The following is a 26,249-nucleotide window of genomic DNA, read 5'->3' as shown; positions in this document are numbered from 1 at the left end:
ACAAGCAGGCAGAGAGGCAGGCAGAGAGAGGGGGAAGCAGGCTCCCCGCTGAGCAGAGAGCCCAATGTGGGCTGGATCCCAGGACCCTGAGATCACGACCTGGGCTGAAGGCAGAGGCTTAATCCACTGAGCCACCCCGGCGCCCCTATGTGTATCTTTGACAGATAGTATATATGGATTAGATCATTCTTGCACCAAAAAAAGAGAGAAGTGTAATAAATGGGCAATTAGATGCAAAACTCTGCCTAATGCCAGCCTTTGATTTGGTTAAGGGAAGTTTTTTCCTCTGTGCTTATCAGTATTTTTTGGTGATGTTTTTGCCTATGTCTTTAGTGGAAAAGTCTGTTGAGAAGTACACATCAAGTGGCTTGCCAGCTCGTACATCTTTTCCACAGTCCCTCAGCAATGCCATTTTGCCCGAATTGCTAGTAGATTGCATTCACAAAGAATTTCCTCCATCCTGCTGGCAGGTGGTTATTCAACTACACCTTGCCATTTGCCAGTGGCTGGACATCCTGCCAGCTTTCATTCTTAATATAGGTCTAGCCCAACAGAGTTTTATTGAACATCCTTGATGATATTCATGCAGGAACGTGTTCCATAATGTTCTTGTTGACAACCCTACTCAGGATTTACTGACGCTTTGGATTTATAGATGAAGTTGTAGATACACCATATGATAGTCACTTTCCTGTTTACTGGTATTGTAGTGCTGATTTTTAAATACTTTAAAATTTTCAACTGTTGATGACTGGAATTTCAATTGTGTAGATTAGTGTTGAAATAAAGGATTATATCCATCATTGTCTTATATAAGAAGAAATTGCCAGAGATGTACTGAAATTTTGTTTGAGGTTCCTCAAATTTGAATCTCAACTGGACAGTATAAAATATTGGAAATAAGGGGGATGTTAAGGAGAATTATGCTTTATTCATTCGTAGTTACCTTTCCCACTGTGTACAACATATTGTAGCTACCATCTGTTCAGTGCATTATAGGAATAAGTATTAAGAGTAAAGAAACAGGGGCGCCCGGGTGGCTCAGTGGGTTAAGCCTCTGCCTTCGGCTCAGGTCATGATCTCAGGGTCCTGGGATCGAGTCCCGCATCGGGCTCTCTGCTCTGCAGGGAGCCTGCTTCCTCCTCTCTCTCTCTCTCTCTCTGCCTACTTGTGATCTCTCTGTCAAAAAAATAAATAGAAATAAAAATCTTTAAAAAAAAAAAAAAGAGTAAAGAAACCCATTATGGATGAAGCTGAAAAAATATACGGTGAATAAAAATCAAGACACCCAAATCACACCGTATGATGTTAATTATTGAAATTTATTTCCAAAAAGCATCATTTTAGAAAAGTCTAATTATATTGCTATTCTAGACATTATCAGTTTTATTGGTATTAACTGAGAAATCATAGCTGACAGAACCCTCTTTTTAATCAAATGCATTTGTTACCAAGTATCTTGTTGCAATTCATGAGAATTATTTGTATAAATTGTCTGTTCATAATATATTATAAAGCCTTGTTTTTCACTTAATAGATTTGTTGCAGAAAACATAACATAGTTGTATTCATGGAGTATACCTCAACACAGTTAAAGATGCTTTTACATGGGTGACTGTAAAAATAATATTTAGGAAGAGTATGGTTGTTTGTGTGAAAACTACATCTGCTTTCCTAAATATATAAATTGTATAGATAAACACTAATATTGTGTCTTTTATAGCAATTTATGTTCTGTGTGTTCTAGTGACTACTGTTTTGTTAAGGTTTACCACAGCAATTTTGGAATTGCCATATGTAACCTGACACATGTCTCTTTTCCACAGTTACCAGGTTAATTGTGCTGGTGGAAACTGGGTGTTGTAAACAAACAAACAAATACCCCCCAAAACCAAAATAAAACAAACCCAAAAAACCACATGCGCACAAACCAGAGAGAGGAATTAACTGACTCTGTTAACTGAACAGCTGCAGTGGGAAGCTGAAAGCCAGTAGGCCTGCTGAGCACCTCTCTGAGACTAAAGCCATTTGAAGCCAGGTTGGAAGCAGCTGGTGGCTGAGGTGTCTTGTCTAGACAGCAGGGATCTCTGCATAGCTCTTCAAGGAATGGGCACAGCACTTTATAGAGAGAAAGTCCTTCCAGAGTTCTTGGCACAATTTCATAGGCATGTTTCCTTTACATATGTTTCTTTAAAAATGAGATAGTAAGCTATCTGATTTATCATAAATTATTATAATTGGAAATGAAATGCAAACATTACCTCGATTATTTAAAAATACTTTTTTTCTAGCTATAGTTATTGGCTCCGGGTTGGCCCACAGTAGCCACATAACCTATGAATATCAAATTTACTATTTTGTCTCTCCATGATGTTCCTTGACATAGAATTCCTGATTTTAGAGACTTGGAGTTTTTCCTGACAGTTACTGAAGATTAGGTAGTCAGTAATATCTGAAAGATTCAGTTATATTCTTTCAGTTATGACTGAAAGAAATTGTATGTATGTTTTAAAATTGTATGAATTTTGAAACACTGCAAAGATTATTTACAAATTATGCTATTTTAGTCTCTTTAAAGTAAGTTTTTTCAAATTTTATAATCACCAGAAAGCTTTTTCAAATTCACATTTTTGGATTGTGGCCAGATTAAAAGTTGCTAAATCTTCATTGTCAAGTCTTCACAGGAGTTTGTACATTGGCAATCTCTTCAGTTTATTTCTGTATACAAGTGACAGTGGAGACCCATTGGGACAAACAGAGTAGAATGTTTCAGATCAACACATGATATAACTTCAGTTTCTTGAATACCTATTAGTGAGACAAGGTAGATGAAAATGAGATTACAGCATTGCCGTGGTCTCTGATTTATCATTGAAATGCCTAAAACTTTATGTAAAACTATTAGAAGACATTGAGAAGGTAATCCTGAAATAAATTAGCATTTGCAGAAGAGTTGAGCCTAATAAAAATTTTTTTGAGTGAAACCAGGAAGGGGCTATGAGTAAAAAGACTCTGATTTTAGAGTTTCAATAACAAAATTTCTCATTTAGGAGCTCTTAGAAAAGACTGTGATACCAGTTTATGTAAATATATGTTTTTGTTTTTGTTTTTGCCTAGTCTTAGTACCCAGTTACTCTTTGAGTCTGTCCAGTGGAAGCCATGCAAAACTGTGACCTTGAAATTTGACTTACTTTCCCCTTGTTTTCTCCATCTCACATTTATTACCTAACAATGTTCATCGTATCCCAGTGCTCCCAAGTCCTGGTGAACCCTCCTAAACCCAGCAGTATTATCTAGTCTCCAAATACTCTAGAGAAATTTCTGTTCTTTTCTTTCCTGCAAGGAATAGAAGCTTCATGTCTCTTTTCTTCAGCTTGCAAGATGCCAGTAGTAAATGGACTGAGGTGTTTGGGGCGTGATATGGAAAATGCTGGAGGACAGGTTCCAGGTTCCATTTATAACTCTGACTGTTAGTGTCAAAATCCTAGTAAGACCAAACAAAGTAAGAATAGATGCTTTGAAACACAGGGTGTTTTCAGTATTATTTTCTCTAATTTAAACATGGGAGCAGGTGTCTAGAGTTTGCCCTGTGTAGCAATACAGCCAGGTCATGGATGGAGAGGAGTAACGACAGAGAACACCAAAGGGCTACTCCACAACAGACTGGTTACAACAAGGTTATAAGGTGAAACACACTGATTCATTTCTTTTGATGGCATATTATTATGTGCATCAATATTTTGGAGAGAAATGTAGGTAGAATCCTGAATAAATGTGTTCCATAAGCTATGTGGTCTACTGACTTAAAAATTCCTAGTCAAGTGTATAGATTAGTCTTGTTACTAACTGTTTTGCTGCTTTATTGTTTAGGTATGTAAAAAGTAAAGATTTGGGGGCACCTGGATGGCTCCGTCGGTTAAGCGTCTCCCTTTGGCTCAGGTCATGATCTCAGAATCCTGGGATCAAGCCCCACATCGGGCTCCCTGCTTGGGGGGAGTCTGCTTCTCCCTCTCCTCCCCATTCATGCTCTCTCTTACTATTTCTATCTCTCTCAAATAAATAAAATCTTTTTTAAAAAGGTAAGGATTTTTTTCTACTTTTTTTTAAGAAATAAAAAGTGATAATGTTCATGCCAAATATAATCTTCATATTGAAAACAAAGGCAAGAGTAAATGAAGGGATAATAATAATTTAAAAGGAGGATTTGCCATGGCTAATCTATAGGAATCATTCTAATTGTGGATAATCTGGCATTATTGCATAAAAAACTCAGAGAAAATTTACTTATCTCTAGGTTCAAATACCAGTTACTTAAGTTAGTAAGGGGCTTGCTTTTTGATGAACAAAGTGATGTGTATACCAATAATGGCTCATGGTGTTGCCATAATCAAATGTCCCTTTTCGTTCAAAATCTGTCATTTAATAGAAGTTTGAAGACAAGCCAAGTACAGTATAAATAGACCAAGTGGGTATAAAAACCTGTTCAGTGCTTGGAAAAGGTGTGGAACATCTGTTCAAAATAGAAAGCATTGGTTCACTGACTTAATTGGAGGTGTCCCAGATGCTAAATTTTAGGATTTTTTTCTGCTTCAACAGTTGATCTGTTTTTCCTCTCAGGTTGTTGTAATTAAAAAATGCAAAATATGTATGAACCTGACTTTTGTGAGGCCAAGAACACTTTTGTAAGATGTGGATCATTTCCTTTTATGCCAAAAGAAAAGAGTCTATCGTGTTTTTATATAAATAGTCTCAAGAAAGTATTCTCAGGAATAGTAATAAATCACTTTGTGAAATATTCACTTATTCCTGTGAATTAATGACACCATCTCTTCCACAAAAGGACTGTTATGACCTGAACTTGTTAGAAGCCCAGAACAATTATATAAAAATGACAGAAGGTATTTTAAATCTTATCATCATGGAGCAAAACCAAAAAAAATATCAAAGCAGGGCATAATTGATTCATCTGTAGAAACAGTTTCCTGTGATCTTGTGTTTCCTCAGTTTTGCGCTTGAGAAGAAAGCATCTTTCAATGATGAATAAAAAAATAAATATTGAGCTTCTGTTTGCTAACACCACTGGGAAAAATAATAGAAGCCATCACGGTAACATCATGGAGTAGGTAGAACCCCAGGGCTAACAACAGATCTCTGGCAATGTCAGGTGAACCCTTCCAGTTGACCCTGCATGATCACATTTCACAGTTTTAGTACCTGATAAGAATATCAAACAACCAGCAACAACTTCTAGAATCACTTTCTTAGCTATGGAGTGAAAAACTCAGCTTCAGATACTCCTGGGTGGAAGAATGTCCCCTTCTCCAGTACATTTTGAAGGGTACTGGGACGCCTTACCTCAAAAAGCCTTTGGTGAATTATTAAAATTTAGCTTAATTTCTGGGGTAAGAAAGCAATTCACTGTTGAAAATGAGTCTAATAAAATGACATCGAATTTTTCTAAGAATGACTGTTGCTATTTTTAATAACATTTTAGAGTTAAATCTCAGAAATTTCTCATTCACCTGTTGTTCCAAAGCAGTAATTCTATATGACACAGCTTCTTATTCTTTAAAATTTAATTCATAAATGAAAAGGTATTAAGAAGGACCTGTTGATTCCATAAAAATATTAGTCTCTGGACAGCAATATACCTTGGACCACACAGGGCATGTGATTATAGAAATTTGCTTTGTGTGTGCATGTTTATGCAATAATTGTTCATTTCCTTACATATTTAATCCCATATTGTAAAAATTGGAGTTTTCTAGAAACTCAAAAAATCTTGGTCTCTTACTCAGTCTCATTATCAAGCAACAATATGTCTCTGAATCTTTAAAATAGATGCATTTTCATGGATAACAGACAGATTTCCTTCTAGATACTTGTATTTTTCTCACTGTTCTGCTATGTGTCTATAAGCCTGATTATTATTTTCAGAAGAAAGATCACTTTTTTATGTGGAAACTTCAGAATGCATCAACGATGTTGAGTAAAGGTTGTTTTTGTGTTTGCTTATTCATTTAAGTTTTTGAAGCCTGCACATTTCCTTTCAAAAACTAGTGAAGGTCCATGCTTTAGAAATTTACCACTTTCTTGGTCTTTTGCCTTACCTGCCTAGTCACTCCCCAGTCTCCAGTCCAAAGTGAAATATCTCAGGTTTTTTTCAGCCACACCTCTGGCACCAGCTGCTGAATGAAGAATTTTTGTGGTCTCTGCCTCATTACTTGGGGCACTACACTTGATCTAGCTTTCCTACTATAATTCACCTGCTTGACATTTTCTTGCCTAGAATGTGTAATATCCCCTTACCCATGAAATTATGGTAAATATTGCTTGCATGAGATGTCAAGGAAGCACCAGTTCAGACTTTTTATCCAGTATGATATTATAAGGATATTGCTTTGGAATTCGCAGAAGAAACCCTCGATGTAGGTGTGAATTAAAAGCAGTGTTGAATAACTATAACCTGCACATTGCAGTATAACTTAATTTCAGAAGTGAGAACTGAATTTGTGACTAAGCTGAAGATAAGACACACTCTTTCTCTTAAGACCAGTGCTCAGATTCAAGAACAGGGAAATAGAAGAGAAATGAAGAGCACAAATATTTTTATGCCGATCACAGTGAAAGGAACGGTGGAATTTTGTATCTGGGAAAGCTAAAGTTATCATCCCTTATAATGAAAGCAAAGAAAGAAAAGAAAGTCATAATACATTTGAAAATCCATGGTTTATGGATATGATGGCTGCAGATTAGCAACTAAAATGTGAATTGATAATATTTTTAATCATTTCACAACTCTATGTTCATAAAGAAGATTGACTTATTTATTAGGGTAAATAAATGATCTTTATAGAAGCCTGTTATTTCACAATAGTTTGGGAAGGGGTATCTTAATTTGACATTGGCCTCAATCTCCTGGTCATATCCTCATGTAATTAACAATAAATATATAGGAAATCAGATAGATTCTGCCAGATTTGATAATCTGGTAATTCAGCTGTAAACAATGACTTTTCTTCCTTTGCCCTCATTCAGGAAGTCAGATGTTTTTTTTTTTTTATTATTATTGTTTTAATTTATTTATTTGACAGATAGAGATCACAAGTAGGCAGAGAGGCAGGCAGAGACAGAGAGAGGAGGAAGCAGACTCCCTGCTGAGCAGAGAGCCCCATGCGGGGCTCGATCCAAGGACCCTGAGATCACGACCCGAGCCAAAGGTGAGCCACCCAGGCACCCCAGGAAGTCAGATGTTTATAACTGAAAGGATTAATAATTTAACCCAACTCTGTAATTCCGAATGAACAAAAGGGTGGCTAGTTAACTTGCTTGATTCATAAAATTCAGTCATAATCAAATGTGTGTAATAAATAGTGATCTGGTATTACATTGCATTAACTATTATTGATTCTTGCACTGATGATTTTGCCAAGTACTAATCAGTGTATTAATTTTTTAGATGAGCCATCAATAACTTTCTTTTCTGTAATAATAAAATGTTTCATTAAAGACATTTAGCTACTATTCTTACATATTATTAGAGGAGTGCCATATCCACTTTTATTATTCTTTGCTTTGTAAACCACTAAAATATGTGAAATCATAGCTATTTTGATTATCTAAATATTCCGTTTAGAAAAGTGTTAGAATGCTAATGAATCCTGTGAAACATCAGCATAGCCTTTTTTCAGACTCATAAATTCATTAGAATATGGTTTTTCTGTTTGTAAGGTCTGACATCATGCAAACTGTGTTTTGTTACTTCACTACTGAATTATTGAGATAAAAGAGGACAATGACTGGACTACATCCTGTATCCATTTAGACTTTTTATTTTTTCTTTTTCAAAAGAAAATTCTGTTTAATTAATGAAAACATAAATAGTTAATGGAAAACTGATTGTTTATCAAGATCTAAGCTAAGTTTGGCAGAATACAGGTAAGTAATTACTAGATTCATGTCCTACCTAAGAATGTATAAATCTAAGGGGTGCATGGGTGGCTCAGTAGGTTAAGCATCTGACTCTTGATTTTGGCTCAGGTCATGATCTCAGGGTCCAGCTCCTTGCTCAGCATGGGATCTACTTTTTTCCTTCTTCCTCTGCCCCTCCCCCTCCTCGTACACACACACACACACACACACACACATGCACACTCTCTCTCTCTCATAAGTAAATAAATTAAAAAAAAAGAATCTATAAATCTAAATGCAAATTTACATTCATGAAATAATATAGAGTTGTGAATACCATATTTACTAGTAGTAAAGTGAATATGGGAGCATATTATAAAGTTGTAGGTAGATATCCTGTGAGGAAGCTGTGAACTTTAGAGCCTCACAATCATATGTATGTATCCTGGATTTGCTTTTTTTCCCTGTGTAATCTCAGAGAAGTCACTTTACTTATCTAAATCACTGTTACAATAGTAACAGTATTCTATACAATAAGGTTGATATCCTCTAACTTATATGTTTGTTATGAGAACAGATTTAAAAATTTCACGAAAAGCATACTGTTAGTCCCATGCAGTATGTTTGGTAAACATATCTCATTATTAACTGTGAAAAACCCAGAAGAAACAGATAAAATCGTATCCTCAGGAAAGGTAAGGGAGAAGGAAGAACATTTAAGGTAAATCTTAAAATTGCTGATAGAGGGAGGATATGGAGACGGAATGGAAATAAGAATGTTTCATCGAGAACGATATGCCGACTCATCTCTGGATTCTCACATTACCACATGGTAGATATTGCAGCTGTTAAATGAATGACTAATAAAAACAAATGAATTAGGAAAGTACTGGGAAGAAGTTTGCCTGTATAATTTAATTTTCAGAGGCAAAGCAGTGTAGATACTAAAGAGCCCTAGAAGCTCTATACAGGTGGAAGGAAAAGTACAATCTGATGGGCTGACAGACAATACCAGACTAGGGAGGGAACTGGTCTAATAGCCATAGAGCAAGTGCATTAAACCAAAGCATTTATGCCATATAAGAAAATTTATAATTGCTTCATAAGAATATGATCTTGTAGCATATAATGGATTTAAAAAAAAATAACCTGAAGAGGAGCACCTGGGTGGCTCAGTTGGTTAAGTGTCTGCCTTTGGCTCAGGTTATGATCTCAAGGTCCTGGCATTGAGCTCCACATGGGGCTCCCTGCTCAGCGGGGAGCCTGCTTTTCCCTCTGCCTGCTATTCCCCCTAAGAGTGCTTCCTCTTTCACTCTCTCTTTCTAATAAATAAATAAAACTTTTTAAAAAATAACCTAAAGAATCACGAAAATTGTAAGTAATAAGAACAGAAAATTTAAAATTTTTAAAAATGGAGTATCACGAGTTAATAATCTACGGTCTCTTCAAGTTATATTTACCTCGCTGTAATAAGAGAATTAATAATAGGTTCACATATGTATAAACTAAGAAACAAATACGGATTTGGCTAGAACGGACATGGGTGGTTACGTGGAACTGGTAGGCATAGCAGTCTATCTGAATCATGAATGAAGCTTGGCTCTTTGTTGAGAGAGTTCATTGTAGAACTCTTGGCCAAACAGGTGCTGCATTTTGTTTCCCCACAAGTACTATTTGATCATCCTGTCTGGAAAATTTAGCATATGTGAAACTAGAAAACCATTAACCTTGCAATAAAGCCTGTTCTTTCCAGACATTTTCCCCTCGAAATATGATCTATTTTCCCCCTTTATGCTCAGTGAGTTTTAATTTTCTATAAGATGCCAGACATAGGGGGGAAAAAGTCCTTTTTGTACTTTGACAGTAGGGGAGAACTTGAAAGCCAAGCCTTTATATTTTCATTTTTTGGGGGGGATGCCAATTGTAGTCACCACAGTTTGAATCTCCACGACAGCTTTGAGGAAGTTTTTTATACCATTGATCCTTCAGTTGGCCAGGCTACTTTGGTTGTAGCTTGGCAGGTTTTCCTACCTTTGAGAAAAGAACCCAATTTAATAGCCTCCCCAGCTACTTTTATGACTCTTCACTCTCTAGAAAGAATTCATTGCCATTCTTGCTTCAAACTGTAAGAACTTTTTTCCACTGGAGACCATTCTAAGCAAAAGTCCATAAAGAGGTATGTATAGTTTTGTGAGTTTTCTTTCTTTCTCTTTCTTTCTTTCTTTCTTTCTTTCTTTCTTTCTTTCTTTCTTTTTTTAAGATTTTATTTATTTATTTGACAGAGAGACAGTGAGAGAGGGAACACAAGCAGGAGAAGCAGGAGAGGGAGAAGCAGGCTTCCCACAGAGCTGGGTACTTGATGCCAGGCTTGATCCCAGGACGCTGAGATCATCGCCTGAGCCAAAGGCAGACACTTAATGGCTGAGCCACCCAGGTGCCTCTGGTTTCGTGAGTTCTTAAGAAAGTTGTGAAAATTCTTTCACTTTTATATGGACAATATTCAGTAAACATTTAAAAGGAAGGTGACACTTAAGCAGGGAAGAAAAGGGAGAAGATGGGAAGACAAACATCTACTGAATAGAGTTAGAAAAAATAAATTAGTGTGGATATAAACTTATGCATTATCCCATATATACAGCCTATATTCTAGTCTTTTGTAGTTATTAACTCCCGTGCTCAAGCTGTTCAGGGAATATTTGAACTCTTTAGTATCATTTCATTTCTCAGCTTATGGGAGAGCAATTTTAACACACAGAGCAATATTGCAGAAATTTTTAAATAACTTGTAGAACTGTTAAGACAGAGGGAATGAGAGAAGAAGCTATACCAGATGCAGAATAGGAAGCTTGCTGTCAGAATCTTGACTGGCCTGCTGTATGCTCTATGGTCATGATATTTTTTTTTTTTCATTTTTGTCATCAACCTAATAATCCTTATTTTACTTTGGTCTTAAAACACTTTTCTTATTCATGTGAGGTTTCGTTTGAGTCATTCTGCAGTACAGACTTGGGGGCTGACTTTATATGAGTTTATTTACTTCTACGATTCCCAAGTCCAAAGTGCAGTTTTACTTCCTACACTAGATCAACTAATTCTCAGTTTATTATCCTCAAAGTGACACAACTATAAAGGAACTTTTGGAAATCCTCTGTAATGACTTGCTTCTTTATTTCATCTGAATCCTTTGGTCTTCTTGCTGTCCATCTTTTTTTTAAAGATTTTTTATTTATTTATTGGACAGACAGAGATCATAAGTAGGCAGAGAGGCAGGCAGAGAGAGAGGAAGGAAGCAGGCTCTCCACTGAGCAGAGAGCCCGATGTGGAGCTCGATCCCAGGACCCTGGAATCATGACCCGAGCCGAAGGCAGAGGCTCTAACCCACTGAGCCTTAATGTTCTTTCTGATTTCTCAGAAAAAGAACCCATTGCTAAAAGACTTGGAAGAGAATCACTTCTGAGTTAATATTTTACTTTAAGTTCAAATCCATAAATAGACCTTCATGATGTCTATAAATTTATTCCTGAGAGTTAGCTTTTTTAATAGGCTACTTCTGACCAGTTAAGACGATAGGAGATTATGTTCTTTGGAAGATTGTTTTGATAATACATTGTTGTTTTTATTAAAACTAAATTGCAGAGTTGGTACAATTTTTTCTTCTTTATATTGACCTGTTAAGTGAATCAACTTTCTTCTCCAACTCCATATTTGAACGCAGTCCTACTAGAAATTGTATGATCTTACATCATAATCTAAAATGAATTACAATAAGACTCACACTAATAAAATGGAAATCTTTTCTGGAGTCGATGTGTAAGTTATACTGGCAATCAGTGGCAAGGGAAAATAAGTATTTTAATTATGAAAAATACATTGTGTCAAAATACATATCTTCAAGGGTGTGTAATTTTTATTTATAAAAGGGAGATACCTATGTATATTCATGATTTGTAATTCTGCCTCATTATTAATTTTAGCTTTTTAACTTTTTAGGGAGAGCAGTCAGATGCAATATTTTATTTGAATTAGAAGAAATTTATTCAACAAAAACATTCTTGCTATACCTCGGGTTTTGCTAAACAATATGAAGGGTAAAAGATTTATGTCAGAGCCTCAAAATCTAAAATCCTTGAATAAGATTAATTTTAGGTTTTCCTAGTGGATCTATACTGACACACTTGGTTTTGAGTCTCTGTACCTTTCACAATAAAATGAGAGGGCTGCACAAGTTGATTTCTAATGGTATTTTCAGAGAAAAAATATTATTATTCTTTAATCCTTTGTCTTGGTCAAAAGCTTGTGACCTTGAGCTACTTATAAATATATTTATTGATTCAATATAAATCAGAAAATACATTCCTAATCTTTGTTAGATAAGATTTACATTTAAGTTTCCTTTGGATATGAGAAGGAAAATGCGTCACCATAAGGGTTTCTAACTATCCTTTATCCATCTTTCCACTAAGGGCTAACTTATAATCAATTTTAGCCTTCAGATGGAATTTAGCCTTGCATTACACAAGGAGATTCAGAAAATTGTAATGTCACCTGTGCCAAATAATTTATCTCTTGCTGAAACTAATTGATAAATGGTATCAGTTAACTACCTTGCTGTTTCTTTTGAATGTTTAATTTTTCTTGTTCCTACAGCCTGTCCAAAGTTCTTTTTCAACCAGAAGTACAAGGAGAGTTAGAAAATATTAATGGCAAGACAATGTTTACTGAATCAAAAGTAATACCTGAATAAATGCCTCCTGAGAAGATGGTTGGAATGTGCTCTCTCATCCAGACTGTGAAATTTCAGTAACCAGCTGAACTCCTCTAAGTGAACAGAATATTTAAAGAACATAAAATCTCCCCTTTACAACCAACTCTCCAGACACTTAGTGTGTTGATATTTAGATTCTAAAATTTATATCAAAGAGCATCATTGAAACAGATGCTGATTATATATAATTGGCTAAGAATTTGCATTAAAGATGACTCTTGGGTGTCCACTCAAGCATTCATATATCCAATAAGAGCTACTTGTGGGGATATTCTGATCTGCTTAGAATGTATTATTTTTTTCTCAAAGGTTTTAAGGTACAAGAGAGGAAGATTAATAGTTGCTAGATGAAGCTAAAGAGGAGCAGCAATGCAGAGAAGACTATTATGAAATATAAAAATTGATACGACTCCCAAGTTGCAACTAATACCAAAGTTGACAATCAATGTCTATTGATCCATGTATCCATTTCCATGCAGTCTGTACAAAGTGCGTAGATACAGATGTTAATATTTTATTGGCATATATAACAGACACACACTTCCTTCTCTCTTGAGGCTTCCTCTGTTCTGAGAGAACTTAAAATAATATCAGGACATACAGAAAGCGGTATTTGCTCCTCGATCTTTGGGAAGAGCTCATAATATATAAATATACCAATATAAACGGGATGAAAAATACACTGAAAACAAAGAGTGGCCCACATTTAATTGTTACTGAGTCTGATATTATTTCTGGGTCACAGTTTGCTTCCATATTTAAAAGCATCATTTTGTTTTTGAAGGCATGTATTTATTTAAAGGACTTTTGCTTTTTATTATAGCAAACATCTGAATTACTCGGAATAAGTCTTGAAACAATCACAAGTGATTTGACATCATGCTGAGAGAAAGGCATACTAATAAATGTTGCATTATGTTTATAAAGACCTTATTGAGAAGAAAACAAATTTGCTTCATTGCATTAACCTAATAGTATAAAAAGGTTATGATACCTGTAGGAGCTTAAAAAATAGAATTAGCAGTTTGGGAAATGTCAGTGCAAAACAGGGTAGTTCAAATGGAATTTGAGAATATTTCAAGGTTGACCTAGTATATACTATTTGCTTTAAACATTAGAAGTCAGAATGCCTATTTATAAAACCAAATGTAACAGTTGCAAGAGATACAGGTCTTATTCTCTTACAAAGAGAAGTTTAAGAAATAGAACAGAAGTTAAATATCTGGGAAAATAATAAAAAAAAGAAGTGCTAGCTAACAGGGGCGCCTGGGTGTCTCAGTCAGTTAAGCGTCAGCGTTAGGCTCAGGTCATGATCCCAGGGTCCTGGGATTGAGTCCTGCATCGGGCTCCTTGCTCAGTGGGGTATCTTCTTCTTCCTCTCCCTCTGTCTCTCTCCCTGCTCCTGCTGTCTTATCTTTTTCTCTCAAATAAATAAATATAATCTTAAAAAAGAAGAAGCACTAACATTAAAAAGGACTGGGTGTTCTGTGGGAATATTCTCTATTTGCTGCTTTTATTATAATTTCAGCATTTTGTTTTCTCTTAAGCACTTTAAGGGTGGAGCTTTTCAACCCTGTACATGCATATTGTGAGATATAAATATTTTGGTATATTTTATTCATTTTCTGTCCTAACCTAAGAATAACCTCTTATGCAGTAGTCACTCAGGAAACCTCATAGAACTCATGTTCTCATGGGACAGACTGAAACCTGGTAGACAAATGAGAGAAATCTCTGCAGGTGATGTTACATATTATAGGAGAAATAAACTGGGAAATAAGATGACCTGCCTGGATGGGATGGTCAGAAGGCCTCTCCAGTGTCAGGAGTAGGAAGGAACAGATGTGTAGAGACATGAGAAGAACTTCGATGACAGTGTCAAGAGTTAGTGCAGAGTGCTGGGGGAAGAGGACTTGGCATGTTTGAGGGACACAAGAGAGGCCTGGAGAGCTGGTCCAGGATGACTGCCGGGTGTTGGACAGGGACAGGGATGTCCTTGTAAAGAGTCAGGGAATTTTACCAAGTATAGAGGGAACAAATGAAAGATCCAACCGAAGGAGTGAAGAGATGTATTTTATATCTTTAAAACTGCTCTGACTCATCTGTGGATAACGGATTAAAATGTTGGGAGATGGAAAAGGTGGAGAACAACTGGCTATTGTCCTCTCACTGTTCTTTAGAATTGTTCTCATTATTAAATACCTTATTATACACACACACATGCAACCTGCCTCCCCTTTTTCCCCTTTCAATGCTTATCCATTATCTCTATTTTCATGTACATCAAACTCGTGTTCTTTTCTTTACTACCACTTATTGCATGACTGCTCTGCCCCCTCCCCCAACTTGATGGGGCTAATGATATTTTTGAAGGAAAACTTAAGATTGACCTCAATTACCATCTCCTTGCACCTGACAAAGTTGAGACACTTGCTCTGGAGCAGAACATATGAAATGTAGGTTGTAAATAAAGAAAGTTTGGATTGAGTATGGTTAGGGTTAACTTGCTTAATAAGATACGTAGGTCAGAGCAGAGGCAACTACTGCTTCCTCACATCCAAAACCTCGCTTGCTTCTCTTTCCGATACAGTCAGCTGAGGACATGGTGTTTTCACCACCTGTATTCATGTAGGGTGCTGAGAGGCATAGAGGATCTGAAGGACAACATACAAAGAATGAACTGGATATAGTTTAATCCACTGTCTAGCCCCTCAGTCCTATCTACAAAGACCTAACACCTAACACCCAGAATGATTAATATGAGATTCGGAGCCTCCTCTGATCCAGTGACCCAGGTTCACTTCAGTTCCAATCTGGGGAGTAGAGACAGAGCGAACAGATGTGTCGCTCACACCTCACCTTCACTAGCAGCTAATATGTGCCAGAGCCTGTGTCATGTACTCTGTCCTGTCAGAATGCAGATGCCCTATACAATCAAAGAGCCTGAGACTAAAGAAAGGCCCACAGATATCGCTGCTTATGAATTTTGGTTGTATTGATTAACTCTGATTTTATACTCAACTCTCTAAGGGCTGAACCACATTAGAGGCTCCTAATAACTGATTCTTGGGAAGTTTTCATTTAATGTTAAAATATTCTCACATGGCGACTTGTCTACTCATTTCAGTGAAGCTCTAGGCTCCAGTGGTTTAATAATGAAACACAGGAGGGACAAAGTAATACATAATGTGTACACAACAGCAGTGAAGGCATATCATTTTCTTCCCCTGTTTCATTTGTGAAGGATTTAGAGAGAATTATTTTAAAAGAAAATGCAGTTTCTGGGGGGAAAAAATGACAGTGAATGACACAGAGTCTGTTCATTTCTTTTGAAGCTGTCAGAGTCAGAAAAGAGAACCACTTTGGGGTACTTGTCGTAGGAGTGAAAGGACTTGATGTTGAGGTTTTATTAGCTCAGATGATAGGGAAAACTTCAATTCTAAGCTGCTCTAAGTGGCCTATAAAGTAATTTAGATATGCCAGTGGCTATGGCCCTGGGTGGAAATTCACACCGTGTGAGTATATAAAGCTGGGGTAAATTTTTCAGTGGTAAAACTTCTGTATGATCTTGGGCTTTAGTTAAATTATTTGAGGTTTTAGAATATGAGTTGTGTGTGTGTATGTGTGTATGTATTTATTTTGATATTCTATAACTACACCCTATCTCCCTTAATCAGACATTTTAAATGGCTATTTTTTGCTACATACATATCTACAGAACATATAATATATTAAATGATAATTTGTTCTTATGAATTTATGCTATTTAACTTAATATTATACTTTTCACTCTCACCTTCAAAATTCTAAGTATTTTCTCTTCCATGAGTGATCGTTTCTCTTTGGTTATTTTTGACATAGTGATAGAAAATGTCAACACAGTTTCTGGAAAATAGGCAGTATTTCAATACAATCTACTTTAAGCAAATGATCTCCAGCAAATGATTTCTGCATTTGGCATATGTCAAATATGAGAAGAAATTCAATTTCATTATCATATGGAAAGTAGTTTTTCCAACAGTATGGCAGACTAGACACAATCCTTTATTTTGAAGTAAATAAAAATATCAAATTATATGTTAGTAGCAGTATTTGTCTTAACTGGCAAGACTACACACACACACACACACACACACACACACACACACACGGAATCTGCTCATTCCCAAAAGAGACAGCCCGTATCTAGAAAAGTAATCAGTGAGCACCACCAGATGGGAGGTGGTGGTGTTGTCTGCTCACTCCTAATGAACCTGATTTTTGTCTTAACTGGCAAGACTACACACACACACACACACACGGAATCTGCTCATTCTCAAAAGAGACAACAGGTATCTAGAAAAGTGATCATTGACCACCACCACCAGATGGGAGGTGGCGTTGTCTGCTCACTCCTAATGAACTTGATTTTTCAGTCTGGTGGCCTTGGGGAGAGTGGGCTATCGCACAATAGCCAGGCGCTGTCAAACACTGTACAAGAGCCCTTAAAGCCCTTCTCCCATCATTAGTTACCTTCAAGATAAACTAAGAAAACAACAGATTTTACATAGAGATAACAAGGAATAGTAGTTGTTCTTAACCTTGGCTCTTAATTGAATGGTCCCAAAACACTCAATTTAGAAATTTGTATTTTAGTGTTTTGATTTTCAAGCTAGGGGAAGAAATAAAAAGAAATCCTCTCTGAAACAAAGCAATGTAATGCAGGCCTCAAAAATTTCTGACGGATATACCTCTTTGATCATGCCTAATAATGAAAAGAAAACCACAAAGTGCTTGAAAATAAAAAGCACAGTGCAGGAGAGGATGTCTAGGTTGAGGGGCAGAAGTTAGGTTGAGACCTGAAACAATCTCAGATGTTGGAATTCTTAGATAAAATTACAATATAAATAGGTTAATACACCTATGGAATAAAAAGAGGTGCCGAAAGCAAGAATAAGTAAAAATATATAAAAATGGGGGTGCCTGGGTGGTTCAGTGGGTTAAAGCCTCTGCTTTTGGCTCAGGTCATGATTCCGAGACCCTGGGATCGAGCCCCGCATTGGGCTCTCTGCTCATCAGGAAGCCTGCTTCCTCCTCTCTCTCTGTGCCTGCCTCTCTGTCTACTTGCAATCTCTATCTGTTAATTAAATAAATAAAATCTTAAAAAAATTATATATATATATGGCAGTAAGAAGTATAAGAATGAATGAATATTACAGTGATCTAAAACAGCTAGAGAGACATTTTGTAAAATGAAATAAAAATCTAAAGACATTACCTGAAATAGTAGACAACGTTAAAGAGAGGCTAAGAGGTAAGGAGGGATATCAGTGTAAGTAGGAAAAATACAGAAAGGAGGGCCCAGGCCAGGCAATATTATAACATAACTGCTGCAAGACAAGAATCTACAGATTCAGAATAAAAAGCAAGTTGGGAAAATAAAATGAAGTTGACTCTTACCATCAGAGTGACAGAGCAGAATAGCAAGAATCTGAAGAACAGTGAGAAAGAAAGGACTGTTTGCAAGGAGACAACAGTCACACAGATGGCTGATTTCACATTATTAAAGATGGGGAGCTAGAATTTTTTGGAATACCTTCTTCACCATAACATTATTAATAACTTAGAATTGTTTTTTTCAAAAGTTCTTCAAAGTACAAATTCAAGATAATTTTTTTTAAAAAGCAAAATCTCAGAGAAACAAGAGAACTTCACTGTTAAAATTTATGAAGAAGTACTCACAGAAATAGGGAGAAGAAGACCTGAATCATAAAGAAGAATAGTGGACAAAGACATTGGTGAACATGTGTTAAAAAGAAAATAACAGTATAAATCAATGACCATAATTTCTGAAATATTAAACATCAAAGTGTAGGTGATGAAGATCAAATCATTGTAAAAAGAGAAGATGACATTAATTACTTTAGACTTGCTGAGAAGATTATGTATGTTAACATTTCTAAGACACAGTAAGTGATAGGAAGTGTAGAGTTTCAAACAAATAGGAGAAGGGAATAAAATGGGGAAAAGGAAGAAAAATCCAAAAGACATAAAGAAAGAAGATAAAGAAAGGCCATCTAGAAAAGGCAGGACCAATGGCAAGCATAAAATAAATTTATAGCAACATATCCAAAGCATTAGTCTACTTTCTAACAGTCCTTGGAAAAAATACTGTACTTTAAGAGGCAGATTATCATACTAGATTTAAAAAACATAACAGGTATATGATATTTATAAAGGATGCCATAAAACATAGGAAATAAAAAGCTTGAAAGAAGAGAGAAGAAAAAGAGGTACTAAACAAATAACAATTGAAATAAACAATGCTATAAGTATTAATATTTGACAAATATGCATAAGAACAAAAATAATTGCTCATAATAATAAAGTTTATTCCATAATGATATAGCTGTAAACTAACTACAGATATATGTGCTGTAATGTTGTGTGTCATGTAACATTCAAGATAATAAAATAATTCCAATTATGTTGTCAATAGTGACACAATTATTAGGAAACATAACTATATTGATAAATCCAACAATAAATTGGGGGTTTATAAGAAATAACTCAGCAACTGAGAAATCATAAAATGTAAGGACTAGTAAAGATATAAAATATCAAAAAAATAAAACACTTTGAGATAGTGAAATGGAGCATTTTACACACAGAGATAATATGCAATAATATGAACATTTAAAAATTTGACCTTGTATTAAGTGATGAACACTAAATTCAAATTTTCAAGTGGGTAATCTTTCAGAATACATTCAGTAACAAAAGTGGAATTAAATTGGAATTTTGTGGGGAAAAAAGCTTTTAAAAAACTTTAACATTTTTGAATTATTACAGGGTTAAAGAAGAAATTGTACTAAACATTAAAATAGTAATAATAATGAAGGATTTTTTAAAAATCATGTCAAAACTTGAAGTATAAAAAGATAGCAATAATTAAGGCTAGTTTATAACTTCAAATGTTTATATAAGTAATTAAGACAGTGAGCAGTGTGCTTAATAGCTATTTACTCAATCTAGGAAAAAATAAAATAGAAAAATACAGTGAAAAAATTTGGAGGAAAAATAACAAATGTAAGAATCACAATTAATAAAATAAAGGTAAATCATAACAGACATAACAAGGGCAAAGCAAATAATTTTATGAATTAAAGTCAATATATTCTTTTAATTTTGTAAAATTAATCAAGTAAAAGTGTTATAATAGGGACAAGCTTGAGCTGGTGCAATGGTGCAGAAATATTAATGAAGGTAAAATAATATTTAAACACACAAATACTGATAAATTTAAAGACATTTAAGATAGACAGTTGTTAGAATGTAGAAGAAGGTTGGTCAGTGAAGTATCCTCCAGGTTGAGAAATCACTTTAAGACTAAAAAACTAAGCAAGTCACTCCATACAATTTACAGAATGTTATTCAGGGTAGATTACTGACAGGGGGATCAGGTGGACAAATGATACAGTTGCCACACAGCATTTCTCGTTCAAGTCCAGACTTTAATCCATAGATTTTTTATGGAGCAAGGGAAGGTTCAGAGGTCATTGTGGTGAGGGCAAAAGGTTTAACATCTAACAGACTTTGTGGCTCTATCTGGGTGCCAGAGGGGAGGAAGGGGAAGAAACTATGTTATCTCTACTAGTTATCTAAACAACTGTAGGGAAGATGAGAGCAGTTCACCTTACTGCATTTTGTCAGGGCATACATTAATCTCCAAGGGGTCTGGTACCATAGTCCCAGGGGAGGTCATTTCTGGGACATGAACAAGATGGACGGCCAAAGAGGAAGTCAGTGTTGTTAGAACTTCTACAGCAAATTATTTTTAATATAGGTATCACTGCCTAAGATTACTAAATAGAGACTGAAAATAGGAATTGTCCCATAAACCATAAAACAAATGGAATTATACATCCAGAATTTCTCCCAAATACTGTCTTACAAATTCTTCCAAATATTCAAGGAGCAGATGTTCCCTTCTTAGTCAAATTCTTCTAGTGAATGGGAAAAAAGAGAAACATTCTACGAATTATTTTATAATTTTTAGTAGGATAGCCTCACACTAATGCAAGACAGGTGCAATATGTGAAAAGAAAATTATATACCAGAATTAGTTGCAAAGTCAAATGTAAAAATAAAATTATATTTACTAATGTTTCTGAATCCAGGAATCTGTAAAAAATATAGTACTTCATAATCAAGTTTAGTTTTTCAGTGATGCTAAATTTGTTTAAATTTAAAAATCAATAAATTCAGATTGAAACAGTGAAGCCACATGATCATTTCAGTGAACAACAACAAAGTCACTTGATAAATTTCAAAATCCTTTATGAAAATAACATTTTGGGAAACTAAAAATATAAGGTAACTTTCATAATCTGATAGAGCATACTATACTGAATCTACAGTGAGTATCTTAATGTCTAAACATAAAAATTGTTCCTTTAAAAAAATTATTCTTTGATACTCATGATGTGTGATACACACTTTTTTGAAAATTTTGTACTTACTTGTTAAAGACTTATTTTCATTTATTTTAGAGAGAAAGAAAGAGAGAGTGCACAAGTGAGAGGGGCAGAGGGAGAGCGATTCCCAAGCAGAGTCCATGCTGGGCAGACATAGGGCTTGATATCATGACCCTGATGTCTGATGTCATGACCTGAGCTGAAACCAAGAGTTGGATGCTTTTTATTTTAAATGATTCATTTATTTATTTATTTGACAGACAGAGATCACAAGTAGGCAGAGAGAGGCAGGCAGAGAGAGAGGGGGAAGCAGGCTCCCTGCTGAGCAGAGAGCCCAATGCGGGGCTCGATCCCAAAACCCTGGGATCATAACCTGAGCCGAAGGCAGAGGCTTAACCCAATGAGCCGCCCAGGTACCCCAAAAGTAAGATGCTTAACCAACTGTGCACCTGGGAACCCCTCAAAAATCTGTACTTTTGAGTCATAACCATCTAATTAACCTTAAAAATGAATAAATATATAAATCTTGAATAGAAAGGAAATCTTCCATTATTCATTAATGATATAATTGTCTAAAAAGAAGAAACAACAAATTATCTCTACTAATTCCTAGAATCAGTAAGACCATTTAGTAAGGTAGCTTTATTTCAATCACAGTGTTAAACAGAAAGTTAACTTTTTAGAAATTTACTATTTTTAATGAAAATAAAACAAGATAACTAGGAACCAAATTATTCAAAGAGGTACATGACCATTTTCTCAATAACTGTAAGACTTACTGAAAGACAATGGGGTAAAAAGAGCTAAAACATTTATTCATAGGCAGGAAGACTCAGCATGGTCAGCTCCCCCAAACTGATCTGTAAAGTCAACATAATTCTAATCAAAATTCCAACAGATTGTGTGTGTGTGTGTGTGTGTGTGTTTCTGTGTAAGAACAAAGGGTCAAGAAGAGCCAAGATACAGAAAAAGGAAAAATTGTAGGAGTGGAATGGCTTGTCTGACAGATATCAAGAGTTCCTGTGAAACCGTAATCTTTCAGTCCACATGCTATTGGCTCAGGAATAGAAAAAACAGATAAAAAAAAATAAAATAATCAGCTGAGAAACAGAGCCTGTTGAAAATTTGTTTATCAGAATTGGCATTGAGAATAGATGAGAAAAAGGATGGAACCATTCAATAAACGGTCCTGGGTTTTTGGTTATCTGTATGGAAATTTATCTTCACCTCACAGCATATGTTAAAATCATTTTAAGGAAATTACAGGCCTAAATATGATATCTTCAGTCTCTAGAAGAAATTTACCTTGGTTTGGGAAAGAATTTATTTATGTAAAATGAACAGTTATAGATTAGAATTATGTATTACATCAAAAAGTATAATGTTTGAAGGGAAAATCAAGCCAACAGATCTAATGATGGGTTTTCAACATATGTAACTGATCAAGAATTAATATCAAGACTAAACTTAATAAAATTATTCTGTAGATCATTGAGAAATAGAACACAATAGAATGAAAAGCATAAGGAGTTATTTCTGAGAAAAAGAAATAGAAATGGACAATCGTCGAGAAAATACCCGACCTCAGTAAGAAAAGGTAAGAAAAATACCTTCTAAGAGCCATTAAATTTAGAAAAATTTATCTTATGGTATCAGGGGTTTCTGGTGTATGTATAAACTGATATAACAGTATCCCAAAAAGACTAAAATTGGCGATGTGCGAATTTTATGAACCAGAAAACCCACTTACAAATATAATGTGAGCAGTACCATACACATTAAAAAAATAACATGGAGTTAATACAAAAGTATTCAGAGTCTCAATGGCATTTTGACATTTCCTAATCCACTCAATTATATTTTAAAAATTCTCTTCATGACTCACCGAATAATTTTGTGCCACTATAAAGTTGTGATCTGTGGGTTGAAATACACATCCCTAGAGCAATTTTTGCCCTGTGTGATAGGAAAAGTGCAGAAGAAATTTCACAGAAAAGTTTTTCTAATATATACCAAGGACCTGTCCCAATGCTGACTTATAAGAAAATGAATAATGACTTTCACAGAAAAGTTTTTCTAATATATACCAAGGACCTGTCCCAATGCTGACTTATAAGAAAATGAGTAATGACTTGTGGTATGTATTCACACAACAAACAATTATGTAGCAATCGAAACAAATGAAGTTTAGTTCACAAAAGTCTTACTGAGCAAGTACTACAAATTATGTAAGAATAGAAAAAGAAATTTTAATTTATACAAAGTCATAAATATGTAAAATTAAGCAATACCAGAGAGAGAGACAGACAGATGGAGAGACAGAGAAAGATAGACAGATTATGGGCAAGTACTTATGTATATGTGGAAGAGTCTTTAAAAGCAAGCGAATGAATAATACATAATCCACGTTAATTGTGCCATCTGGGAGATTGGAAGGAATAGGGAGGCAATGGTGGAGGTACAAACAGGGTCTCCAAAATTATCAGCAATATTTGATTCCCTTAAACTGGGAGTAGGTATGGATTATTGTGTTTTATTTTCATTTATTATATATTACATATGAATTCTTTGGAGAATAATAATTTAAAAACTGGAAATAATTCTCAGATTTTTTCAAAGTTTTATTGAAATATGAAGAACATACAGAAAAATTCCTGTATTTTAACAGTACAGATGATGAATTTTCACCATCTGAAGAACATCCAGATCACAAAACACATCTATCTCTAAATCGCAACCGTAACTTTGTTCTTCACTCTCCCTTTAGGCACAACCTCCTCTTTAAAGGTCAACCCTTCCCCTTCTGACAACATAGATTTGTTTTCTATGATTTTAAGCTTGTCAGATTCCACAGAATTACATGTAGTAATATGTAGTATTGAAAATGGTGTGTGTGTATTATATATTTCAGTTTTATTTTCTACTTTTATTTTCTGCTTTACTTTTTTTTTAAAGATTTTTATTTTTATTTATTTGACAGACAGATCACAAGTAGGCAGAGAGGCAGGCAGAAAAAGAGGGGGAAGTAGGCTCCCCGCTGAGCAGAGAGCCCGATGTGGGGCTCGATCCCAGGACCCCGGGATCATGACCTGAGCCGAAGGCGGAGGCTTTAACTCACTGAGCCACCCAGGTGCCCCTCTGCTTTACTTTTTGTACATTGACTTATAGTCAGTAAATTCACTCATTAATTCTAATACAATATCTCTAACTGTTTGGATTTCTTCCTAAGCAATCACATTGTCCACAATTACGATAGTTTTAATCTTGCTTTTCAATCCTGTCTTTTTTTCCCTTGCTTAATGCAGTGGTGTGAACTTCCAGTATAGAGTCCAGTAGTGGTAGTGGTAGTAGGTATCTAATCTCATTATTGTCCTCAGGATTTTTTTAAAAAGGCATTTTTACTTTTAGTCTTTTATACGGTTTAGCACATAGAGGAGATTCCTTTTTATTCCTAATTTTTATTCCTAATTATGATCTATTGGTAGTTTTTTCATCTCAGTGTATGTTCTATTTTGTCAGATTATTTTTCCACATCTAAGAATGTGATCATATTTTTTCCTTTTTTCTGTTAATGTGGTAAAATAAATTGATTTATTTTTAAATGTTAAAGCAACCTTGCATTTCTATAATAAATCCTATTGACCATTAAGTATTCCTTGATTTCTATACAAATAGATTCTATTTATTGTTATGTTAATGGGGTTTATACATTTGTGTTCATGACAGAGATTGGAGCATACTCTCTCTCTTTTTTTTTTTTTTAAAGATTTTATTTATTTATTTATTTGACAGAGAGAGAGAGAGAGAGCACAAGTAGACAGAGAGGCAGGCAGAGAGAGGGGGAAGCAGGCTCACTGCCGAGCAGAGAACCCGATGCGGGGCTCGATCCCAGGACCCTGAGATCATGACCTGAGCCGAAGGCAGAGGCTTAACCCACTGAGCCACCCAGGTGCCCCCATACTCTCTCTTTTAATGTCTTTGTTAAGGTTTGAGTTCTTAAAATATGTTATAGTATGTTCCGTTTTATCCTATTATCTGGAAGATTTTTTTAAGCTTTTTTTTTCCCCCTTGAATATTTCAAGGAATTAACCACGAAATCATTTGGGATTGGAGGGACTGTGTGTGTGTGTGTGTGTGTGTGTGTGTGTGTGTATCTGTATGTAAAGATATGTAATAATAGATTCAATATTTAATAAGTATAAAAGTTTCAGGTTTCTAACTCCTCTACTATGAGTTTGGTGGGTATTTGTTTTTGTGGGTTATTTTTTTTTTCACTAATTTTTCTGTTTCATCCCAATTTTTGTTAATTTGTTAGCATTTATAACATCCTCTTCCTATCTTTCAATAGTTTTAAAGATTCTATAAGTAGAAATAGAAGATTATATGGCAGTTGTTTTTCAGTAGCAAATGCCCTTCCATTGGTTTCTGCTGTCCCTCATTTTTATGAGACATCAACTCTCAGTCTTACTGCTGCACCAATGAAGGTAATATGTCCTTTTGGTCTTCTTGCTTCAAGGTTTTCCCTTTGTCTCCAGTTTTCAGAAATTTTATCATCTTATTATGATAAAATCATAGTTGATTGTACCATTGTTTAATAGACTCCATATCCTCTCTGTGTTGATGCTGAAGACGCTGACCACAGCAGTTGTGGACGACTGTTTTTGTTTCTGTTTTGTTTCTTGGCAGTGGTGGGTATTGTTCAGGATTTTAACCCCTTCCAGTGTTTGGGAAGTATTTCTCTTTGGTGAAAAGGTTAAGTTCCATCTTTCTCTGAATTTAACAAAATCAAATATTCACTTCGTCTGCATCCCTTGCAGCTAAATTTTGGGCACATAACTCAGGCTTGAACCACTCTGAATTTTTAGTAAAGAAGTAGGGAAGAAAGCACAAGCATAGATGGCAGTGTTAGACATTTGGAGCAAAAGACAGTTCCAGAAGTTTCTGTGGTTGGGTTGCTGTGGCTACATCAGAGTCCTTTCTTCACAAAAACAGTTCTGGTTTGGGGTGCTGTTTCTAGCTGAGTAATGCGTGAACCATATTTCTCGCTGATTCTGTTGGCTTCTCATCATAGTTTTATACTTCATTTTCTGCATAAATCAGCTAGGTTAGTTTACTTT

General features: G+C 35.2%; 1 protein-coding gene across 2 annotated transcripts in view; it reads left to right on the top strand.

Moving 5' to 3' along the window:
* GALNTL6 (polypeptide N-acetylgalactosaminyltransferase like 6) overlaps window positions 1-26,249 on the top strand; it is a 1,185,252-nt gene that overhangs the window by 129,334 nt on the left and 1,029,669 nt on the right. The gene's annotated exons all lie outside the window — the stretch shown is intronic.

This window comes from Lontra canadensis, unplaced genomic scaffold (assembly GCF_010015895.1).
Source record: "Lontra canadensis isolate GAN:19392208 unplaced genomic scaffold, GSC_riverotter_1.0 scaffold10, whole genome shotgun sequence".
Classification (NCBI taxonomy): Eukaryota; Metazoa; Chordata; class Mammalia; order Carnivora; family Mustelidae; genus Lontra; species Lontra canadensis.
Note: the sequence above shows the minus strand (reverse complement) of the source record. Positions and strands in the feature narration are given on the sequence as shown.